Source organism: Henckelia pumila, chromosome 2, assembly GCF_033568475.1.
Source record: "Henckelia pumila isolate YLH828 chromosome 2, ASM3356847v2, whole genome shotgun sequence".
Lineage (NCBI taxonomy): Eukaryota > Viridiplantae > Streptophyta > Magnoliopsida > Lamiales > Gesneriaceae > Henckelia > Henckelia pumila.
The window spans coordinates 58,425,899-58,436,804 of NC_133121.1; positions in this window are offsets into that span (position 1 = coordinate 58,425,899).

The window sequence follows — 10,906 nt, forward strand, 5'->3', positions numbered from 1 at the left end:
GGTGTCCAAAAAATACAGAGTACGAGACGTGAGCATAAAACGCTCAGTGTGAGAGTATGAGTATACATGCATGCAAAGTGAACTCCCTATAGACTCGAGGTCAAGGATCAGATAACAGAGACAGACCGGGCCCTGGTATGTAGCACGCTGTGCCATCGCTTCAGGAGGTGGCTCCCATACCGAGATAACTGTGGATACGCCGGACCCAAATCGATGGAAGTCCATCCACTAACAGGATAGGGTACAACCCTACTAACAGACATCTCGAAGGAGATACAGCAAGATGCAAATGAATGCAGCATAATATCATGGCATATAAATCATGCAGTCATATAATACATGCATACTCAGTCAGGATATCTCGAACAGTACTTTCGTACCTCAAAACAGTGAAAGCTCTACCAACTCTAGGTCCACGCCTATAGTCTGCTCTACACTGCCAAATGATACTACTATCATTAAAGTGCTCTAAAAGCCTTAACTAAGCTATTGCATACTCCTAAATATTTATAGGAAGCAAAAGCTATACCTTCGTCCGTCGTTAGCCCTTTGATGTCGGTGCCTCCAGAACATGGGCACGACTCCGCTACGACTACCGAACGCCTCTCCGACCTCCGAACCAAGCCTAAGAAGACTAGAACAGCTCCAAAAGGACTAGAAAGGAAAGGAGAACTCGGAATTGGCAAATGAAAGTGAAGTCTCGGCCTTCTATTTATAGACAACGATCGGAACTTCCGATCCTTGATCGGAACGTCCGAACCTCGATCGGAACGTCCGATCCTGCCATCGGAGCTTTCGAAGATCCTGATCTGCCACGTGTCAAAATATCACTTGATGACTCCGGATAGGGGTGATCGGAGCTTCCGGTCCTGATTGGAGCTTCCGATCCAACCACACGTCATGCCTAACGTAATATCATCGGTGCCTCCGATCCTCATCGGAGCTTCCGATCCCGTTCGGAGCTTCCGATCGTGCCTTCGGAGCTTCCGATCCGTCCGATACCTAATTCAATTAATTAGCATTAATCCTTTAATTACTCAATTAGGGCATGGGCTACTACATTCTCCCCCACTTAAGATATTTCGTCCTCGAAATCAGATCTTAAGTACCGAATGCAAATACAGAAATCAGAAACATTCTTTACTCAAATCAAACGTTTACAGAGTTTGCAACTGAATACAACTTAAAGAATGAAATCAAAACAACTCAGGATGGTCTTTACGCATCCTGTCCTCAAGCTCCCAAGTAGCTTCCTCAATGCCTCGGCGCTGCCACTGAACTAAAACCAAAGGAATGACTTTGTTCCGTAAAACCTTATCCTTATAATCAAGGATGCGAAGAGGTTTCTCAACATAAGTCAAATCCTTGTCTACCTGAACCTCAGATCGCTGCAGAATATGAGATTCATCCGCCACATACCATCGCAACAGAGATACGTGGAACACGTCGTGAATGCTGGATAGATGCGGTGGCTAGTCGATAAGCCAAATCGCCAATACTCTCCAAGATCTCAAACGGACCGATAAATCTGGGAGACAACTTGCCCTTAAGGCCAAATCTGAGAATCTTGCGGAAAGGTGACACTCTCAGAAACACTTTCTCCCCGACCTCGAACTGCAAAGGCCTACGCTTGATATTAGCATAACTGGCCTGACGATCCTGGGCAGTCTTAATCCGTTTCTTGATCTGATCAACAATGTCTATCGTCTGCTGGATAAACTCCGGTCCTTCAGCCTGTCTCTCCCCCACTTCTTCCCAGAAGAGTGGAGTACGACAACGTCGCCCATACAACGCTTCAAAAGGTGCCATCCCAATACTAGTGTGATAGCTGTTGTTGTAAGCGAACTCGATCAACGGCAAATGATCCTGCCAGGCTGAACCAAAATCCATGACGCACGCTCTAAGCATATCCTCTAACGTACGGATAGTGCGCTCTGACTGACCATCAGTCTCCGGATGATAGGCTGTACTCAAACTGAGAGTAGTACCCATCGCACGCTGAACACTCCCCCAGAATCTAGAAGTAAACCTGGGGTCCCGATCGCTGACAATGCTCACAGGCACTCCATGAAGTCGGACGATCTCCTGAATGTACATCCGTGCCATGCGATCCACAGAGTACTCTCGGCTATAGGAATGAAATGCGCTGACTTGGTGAGTCGGTCCACCACCACCCAGATAGCATCACAGTTCCTCGGGGATACCGGCAAATGGGTCACAAAGTCCATAGTGATAAACTCCCATTTCCATTCAGGAATAGGCAGACTGTGAAGCAATCCTCCAGGTCGTCGGTGCTCTGCCTTGACCTGTTGACACACCAAACATCTCGAAACAAATTGATAAACACTGCGTTTCATTCCCTTCCACCAGAAACGAGTACGTAGATCCTTGTACATCTTGTTGCTCCCAGGATGAATACTCAACTTAGTGCGATGTGCCTGAGATAAAATCTCCTCTCGCAACTCTTCATCCTGTGGAATCACAAGCCTACCAGACAAACACAGAAAGCCATCTGACTGATAATGAAATCCAGACGAGCTACCCTCGTTAGCTAGACGAGCTAAACGCTGGGTCTTTGAATCAGACATCTGAGCATCTTGGATCCGCGAGTACAAGGCTGGCTCAGATAATATCACAAACATCTGGATACTCTGCATACCTTTCTTATGCTTGAAGGTATAACCTGAAGTACAACAGTCACTGATCGCACTAGACATCGAACAAGTCTGAAGTGCGGATAGTCGCACCTTGCGACTCAAAGCATCAGCGGTGAGATTAGCAGCTCCCGGATGGTACTTAATCTCGCAATCATAGTCCTTAAGCAAGTCCATCCAACGTCTCTGTCTCATGTTCAATTCTGCCTGAGTGAACAAATACTTGAGACTCTTATGGTCGGTAAAGATCTCAAATTTCTCGCCATACAGATAATGACGCCAGATCTTCAAAGCGAACACAATGGCTGCTAACTCCAAATCATGGACTGGGTAGTTGTCCTCGTGAAGCTTCAGCTGTCTAGAAGCGTATGCGATCACATGCCCATTCTAAGTCAGGACACAACCTAACCCCTGAAGAGAAGCATCCGTGTAAACTACATACCCTCCAGATCCTGACGGTAATGCTAACACCGGCGCAGAAGTCAACCGCCGTCGAAGCTCACGGAAATTCTCCTCACACTCGGAGGACCACTCAAAATCCACACCCTTGCGGGTAAGCTGCGTCAACGGTCGAGCTAACTGAGAGAAGTTCAGAATGAAGCAACGATAATACCCTGCTAGACCCAGAAAACTACGGATCTCAGCAACTGTCGTCGGACGCGACCAATTAAGTACCGCTTCAATCTTGCTTGGATCAACAGAAATCCCCTCCCTGGATATGATATGGCCAAGAAAAACCACTCTATCCATCCAGAACTCACACTTGCTCAGCTTGGCGTACAATTGCTCATCTCGAAGAGTCTGCAGTACCAACCGCAAGTGAGAAACATGCTCTTCCGTATTACGCGAATAAACCAGGATGTCGTCAATGAAGACCACGACAAACTTGTCCAAATACTCCCTGAAGACACGGTTCATCAGATCCATGAATATAGCCGGCGCATTAGTCAAACCAAATGGCATCACTAAGAACTCGTAATGTCCATAGCGAGTACAAAATGCAGTCTTGGCTACGTCATGATCACGGACTCTCAACTGATGATACCCAGATCTCAAGTCAATCTTGGAGTAAATTGATGTGCCCTGCAGCTGGTCAAACAAGTCATCAACACGAGGCAACGGATACTTGTTCTTCACAGTCACTCGATTCAGCTGCCGATAGTCAATGCACAGCCGCATCGACCCATCCTTCTTCTTTACGAAGAGAACAGGAGCTCCCCAAGGAGATACACTAGGACGAATGTACCCCTTGTCCAAAAGATCCTGTAGCTGATTCTTTAACTCATGCATCTCTGACGGAGCCAGACGATACGGTGCTCTAGAAATAGGCGAAGTATCTGGCATCAACTCTATGCCAAACTCGACTTCCCTAGCAGGAGGAAAACCCGGAATCTCATCAGGAAACAATCTGGAAATTCATCCACAACAGGAATGCTTTCTATCCCAATACTCTCAGCGGACAAATCAACTGCATAGATAAGGTAGCCTTCCCCGCCAGACTCCAGAGCTCGACAGGCTCTCAAAGCTGATACCAAAGGCATCGGGGGTCGCGCTCCCTCACCATAGAAAAACCAACTCTCACTCCCTTCCGGATGAAAGCGTACTAATCTCTGATAGCAGTCCACTGAAGCTCGATAGGTAGTCAGCACATCTATTCCCAGAATGCAATCAAAGTCGTCCATCGCCAGGACCATGAGATTCGCTAACAGAATGTTCCCTTCGAACTCTAAAGGGCAACCCATCACTAGACGCTTAGCCAAAGCAGATTGGCCCGTCGGAGTAGAAACAGACATCACTACGTCTAGTGCAATGCATGGTAACTTATGCCTCTTAACAAAACGTGCAGAAATGAAGGAATGAGATGCATATGCACAACTCCGCTACCTGATGACATAGAAGGCCTCGACTGAGGGAAAGACCTGTTCTGCCGAATGCTGTCCTCTGCCTGATGACAACTGCTCACCAAACCCTCGTAGGACATGTCGTCACCGACTGCCACACGGTCATGGATCTCGGGGTTAAGGCCCTGAAGAAACAGATTATACTTCATCTCTGAGCTATCAGCAATCTCGGGGCAATAGGATAGCAGATCAAAGAACCTCTGCTGATACTCATCGATAGACATGGTTCCCTGTCGCAGACTCAGTAGCTCGCCTGCCTTCGACTGACGGAGTGCCGGAGGAAAATACCGCTTTTGGAAAGCTGTGCGAAACTCGGCCCAGGTGGCCACTCCTCTCGCCGCAACAAAAGGTGTAGAAGTAAACCTCCACCACCTGCGCGCACGCCCATCCAGAAGATAGCCAAGGGTCTCCACCTTCTGCTCATCGGTGCATTGGAAAGTCTGAAAAGTCGTCTCCATGCGGTCTAACCAGTTCTCCGCATCCTCCGGAGACTCACCTCCAACTAAGGGCTTAGGACCCATAGCTAAGAATCGACGCACAGTGAAACGCTCGTCGTCATGGTGACGATGACGCCGTTCTCGACGAGGCTCCCGGTCGGCATCACCCCAACGCCCACCAACACTGCCATGAGAACTCTGGTCGTCACGATTTGACATCTACAAAAATACCTCAAGATAAGACTAAATCCCAAGAAATCTTTTGCATACTCTGATACCATAAATGTAGTGACCCTTACCCGGATCACCTACTAAACAGAACTTAGGCATGCAATTAACTTAATAAAACAGATATCAGAATAAAACTGCGAAAACCATAAACATTATACAATCCCAAGTAAAGAAATCTGTAATTATCCAATAATATACAACCAAATCGAATAGTTGTATAAACCCAAACAACAGTAATAAAACCTAGACGAAGCTCCAGCTGGCCAACCACTGACTAGCCCCTCCTGGATCCACCCTCCTCGTCCAATCGCAAACCTGCCCCATGGAATAGGGTGTCCAGAAAATACAGAGTACGAGACGTGAGCATAAAACGCTCAGTGCGAGAGTATGAGTATACATGCATGCAAAGTGAACTCCCTATAGACTCGAGGTCAAGGATCAGATAACAGAGACAGACCGGGCCCTGGTATGTAGCACGCTGTGCCGTCGCTTCAGGAGGTGGCTCCCATACCGAGATAACTGTGGATACGCCGGACCCAAATCGATGGAAGTCCATCCACTAACAGGATAGGGTACAACCCTACTAACAGACATCTCGAAGGAGATACAGCAAGATGCAAATGAATGCAGCATAATATCATGGCATATAAATCATGCAGTCATATAATACATGCATACTCAGTCAGGATATCTCGAACAGTACTTTCGTACCTCAAAACAGTGAAAGCTCTACCAACTCTAGGTCCACGCCTATAGTCTGCTCTACACTGCCAAATGATACTACTATCATTAAAGTGCTCTAAAAGCCTTAACTAAGCTATTGCATACTCCTAAATATTTATAGGAAGCAAAAGCTATACCTTCGTCCGTCGTTAGCCCTTTGATGTCGGTGCCTCCAGAACTTGGGCACGACTCCGCTACGACTACCGAACGCCTCTCCGACCTCCGAACCAAGCCTAAGAAGACTAGAACAGCTCCAAAAGGACTAGAAAGGAAAGGAGAACTCGGAATTGGCAAATGAAAGTGAAGTCTCGGCCTTCTATTTATAGACAACGATCGGAACTTCCGATCCTTGATCGGAACGTCCGAACCTCGATCGGAACGTCCGATCCTGCCATCGGAGCTTCCGAAGATCCTGATCTGCCACGTGTCAAAATATCACTTGATGACTCCGGATAGGGGTGATCGGAGCTTCCGGTCCTGATCGGAGCTTCCGATCCAACCACACGTCATGCCTGACGTAATATCATCGGTGCCTCCGATCCTCATCGGAGCTTCCGATCCCGTTCGGAGCTTTCGATCGTGCCTTCGGAGCTTCCGATCCGTCCGATACCTAATTCAATTAATTAGCATTAATCCTTTAATTACTCAATTAGGGCACGGGCTACTACATTAGAAGTTATGCATGTTCTACTAGATTGATTATTGTACAACTCTAGAACTTCATGTATTGTATTTTGACAGTTTGGTGTATCAATGCATGCTTATGATTAAGTTGGTTTATGGTTTTGCACTTTCCCAAGCTTTAGTTTTGCTTTTTGGGAGTGTTTTTCAGTGCAGGTCGAAGGGGCAGCGCGCCCGCGCGACTTGAGGAGCGCTCGCGCCTCCCCTGGGCTTGGAATTTTGCATTTTGCGAAATTCCGGCGCGCCCGCACCTGAAGCTCGATTTTAAAAAAAAAATTAAAAAATTTGTTGTTTCGCGACGTGATTTTGCGTCGCCAAATGTCCGATTTTGCGTCGCCAATTGTGCTGGATTAATTTTATGTTTTCTTTGGCGAGATTAGATGATTAGAATCGAGGTCTCACATTAAGTGATATCAGAGCGATAAGATTCTTGGACTGAATTTAGAAGTGAGCGGGGTAGATCGAGTCCGCATGAATTGATTCTCGCATGTGATTGAGTTATTTAAATTTATTTATTTAAATATCATGCGAGCATGCTTTATTGTTGAGAATTATTTGAGTTACTTGATTTTGTGATTTGAATTATAAAGCATGAATTATTTGAGATATGAACTGTATTTCACCTGTATCTGGAATTCTGAGAGGTTGCAAGGGCACCGATTGCAGCGATTGAGATATCCTGTGTCCTAACCTTTGATTTTCAGATGGGTCCTCGACGAGTTATTAATAGGAACCCACCGCTAGTTACTCCTGCGACTGAGCAAGCTAGTACCAAGGTTGATCAGTTGGATGCTACAGCGACGCCGATGGAAACCTTGCTGAAGAGGTTTCAGTCGTTTAATCCTCCCTTGTTGTTGGGTACAGAAAATCCAGTTGATTGTGAGAGTTGGTTGGACGACGTAGATCAGTTGTTCGATTCCCTTGACTATTCTGATGACCACAGAACCATGTTGGTCATTCATCAGCTACGTGGTGTGGCTAAGAACTGGTGGATCATGACGAAGAGATCCATTGAGAACCGAGGTACAGCTATTAACTGGAATCTGTTTAAGTCTGAATTCTATAAGAGGTTTTTCCCAGTGTCGTACCGAAAGGACAAGGGAGCAGAGTTTGCCAATTTAAAGCAGGGGAATTTGAATATTGAGGAGTAGGTAGCCAAGTTTGATAGTCTGTTGCATTTTGCACCACTTATTGCCGGTGATGAGGAAGCTAAAGCCGACCATTTCATTAATGGCTTGAACCCTGACATCTTCACGCTGGTAAACACTGCTAGGCCAGATAATTTTTCGGATGCCATGAATCACGCAAAAGGAGCTGAAGAAGGTTTGTGGAGATAGAGAGGAGGTCAGTTTGTGCCGCAGCAACAGCAAGGACAGTTTCAGGCACAACCTTACCAATATCAGAACCAACCATCGTATTACCAGAACCAGTCCTTTCAATTTCAGAATCAACCACCGAGTTATGAAGGTGGTAGTAGTGGAGGCAATAGGAAGGATTACTATCATCCGAAAGGAAAGCAGTTTAAGAAGCACGGAACCATTTCTTCGAGCTCTAGTGGTTTGAGGCAGTATGGATCGGGACAGAGTTCGGGACAGTCAGGCATGTCTTGTGCCAACTGCAGAGGTCGTCACTCTAGTGATCAGTGTAGAGGTATTTTTGGAAGCTGTCATATTTGTAACCAGGCGGGGCATTTTGCGAGAACGTGTCCTCAGCGTGTTCCTCAGCAAGCTCAGAGTGGAATTTTCCCGAGACAGACAACTCAGCCTCAGCAGCAAGCACCTACTGTCCACTCTTTCCAACCTCAGCAACAGAATGTGCAGGAAGGTAATCAGTATGCAAGCCAGCCTCCCAGACAGCAGGCACGAGTTTTTGCTCTGTCTAAGGATCCGCAGACTCAGGATGCACCCGATAATGACAGATCAGGTAACGTTCGATATTGAGTTTCCTATTCTTATTGGACTGTTAGATACTGGCGAATCTCTTGCCTTTTTATTGAAGAATCTGTATATGTTTAACGTGCCTCTTTTAAATTGTTGAATCGTTCGAATTGATGAATGCTCCAGTAGTGTTGTTAACTTCTGTTAACCGGATGTTTTAGAAGAATTAGTTGAGACTAGGAATTCTTATCGTTGATTTCTTATCTTTTTGGAATGAGAATTGTACTGATCTTTCAGAGCTTTTTAGAATCGTATAGCAGATGTTTGTGCCGAGCAATTGTATGTTTTTTTTTGATGTTTGAATTCTTTTGGATCGAATGGTCTTCTTCGATTGTATGATTTGATGATGGAATTTATGCCGATCAGCGATCTTTTCTTATCGAGATTTTGGGGATGTATTCTTATTAAGTGGAATTGCGCTATAGTCTAGACGTCGAGACAGTTGAAGACGCTCGAGACTCAATGTCTGAATCTGGATTTGAGCTCGCAGCGATCTTATTGATTAGAAGATCTGTTTTCTATTTTCTTATGAGGAAATTCGCGTGATCTATTCTAATCTTAAGAGTTGGAGTAATTGTTTTTCGCAGACGGAACTGATTTGGAGACAGAGAAGAGGATTAGATTGTATGAGATTTCTGACTACAAATCTTTCTGAGGATTTGATTGCAGCAGTTGATGTTTTGAGATGTTTTTATTTTATCTACTATCTGTTTATGGTTGTCTGATTACAACTCTTTCAGTTCGATATCCTCAGAACAACGGACAGCCAGATTAGACGAGTAAAACTTTAGATGTTATGCCTTGAGTTGGAACCAGAGATGATTCGATTGTAACTGAGCTTAGGAGGATTTGTGATGAGAATGAGTCGACTTTTGATTGACAGACTTGAAAGAGTAAGTTGTGAGACACAGTTCATGTTGGAACCGTGTTTGATTTCGAGGACAAAATCTTTTCGTAGAGGGGGAGAATTGTAACGCCCCGATTTTATCTTAATCGACTTTATTTGTGATAATCGGAGATTCCAGAGTTCAAGAGCCGACTTGACTTTGATCAGGGTCCTTTTTGCAAATTTCGGATTTTTCAGGGACTAAAACGCAAAAATGGACTTAATTAGATATTTATACCTTGTTTTGACTCCTCCTTCACTCCACCCTCTTCTCTCCCAACCGATTCCTCCATTGAAGGCGTGAGAAAAGCTTTTCAAGCTTTTGGATTTCAGTCCGAGCTCGATCCGTCCGTTGGAATTTATTTCTGAAGGCAGATTAGCGATCACGGCTGCGAGAGCTTCGTTCTTGAAAGAGTGGGTGCCCGGTGAGCCAACTTGTGGCTAAGGGCTTTGATGACTCTATGTATAAAAATCTTTTGTTTAATATAATTTACACTTTTATAATGACGTTTACTTTATCTTTTATCATATTATTATGTTGTGACATACTATAAGATGTTTAGATGAAGACCTTGAATATACTATAGTGTATGTAAGATGTGGTGGCACATGGGGATGGCTATCATGAAACACATCTTATAGTCACTGTATATTCTAAACAATTCCTAGTCGATTGAGCCGTCCGTTAATAGGGATAAGGATCGCTCGAGATTGAGACTAGCATTTGCGATGCCGAGTACCACGTTTCATTGGTATGGAACATAGAGATGTTCAAAGCATGCAAATGGATATTCATACGATGAATGATCGAACTATCCTATCCGGACTTTCCAAGTGGTTATCACTTATCGAGTGGATAAAGTCCACGGTTTTGGTTGTACACCATTAGTCCTTACTACTTGAAACATCATTGAGACTCTATATGCTAGTACTGTACTTTGACTCGTTTACCGACTCTATTGGGGTCATCAGGTGTCGGGATTGGGTACAGTTACGACACATATAGGAGTCGATGCTTTGTTGTCAAGGATTCACCACATACTTGATAGTGTGGATATCCTATACAATCTGAGGAGATATTAGTGTGACGAATCTCTGGCCAGAGTACATGATGTGTTTTAAGAAATGGTTTCTTAGTAGCACATGCGATGTCACTATTTGATCTTCAAGATGTATTGCATAGTTATCGAATCTCAAACGACTCTCGATTTACCAATGGTTGTTGATTCGATCGGGATATATGGATGAAGGGACCGTACTGTACGCTAACCAAAATCTATTGGTTCTTGCAGGCACTATCAGAGATACCTAGGGAATCATGGGGCGATGTTGCTAGGCGCTCTTACCATTATTCGATGGGCAAGTCGGAAATTGTTGTTCCGAGTCACAAGGAGTTGTGAGCCCATGGCTAGCTGTATCCCTGAACCATTGAGGGTCACACAAGTAATGGATTTTT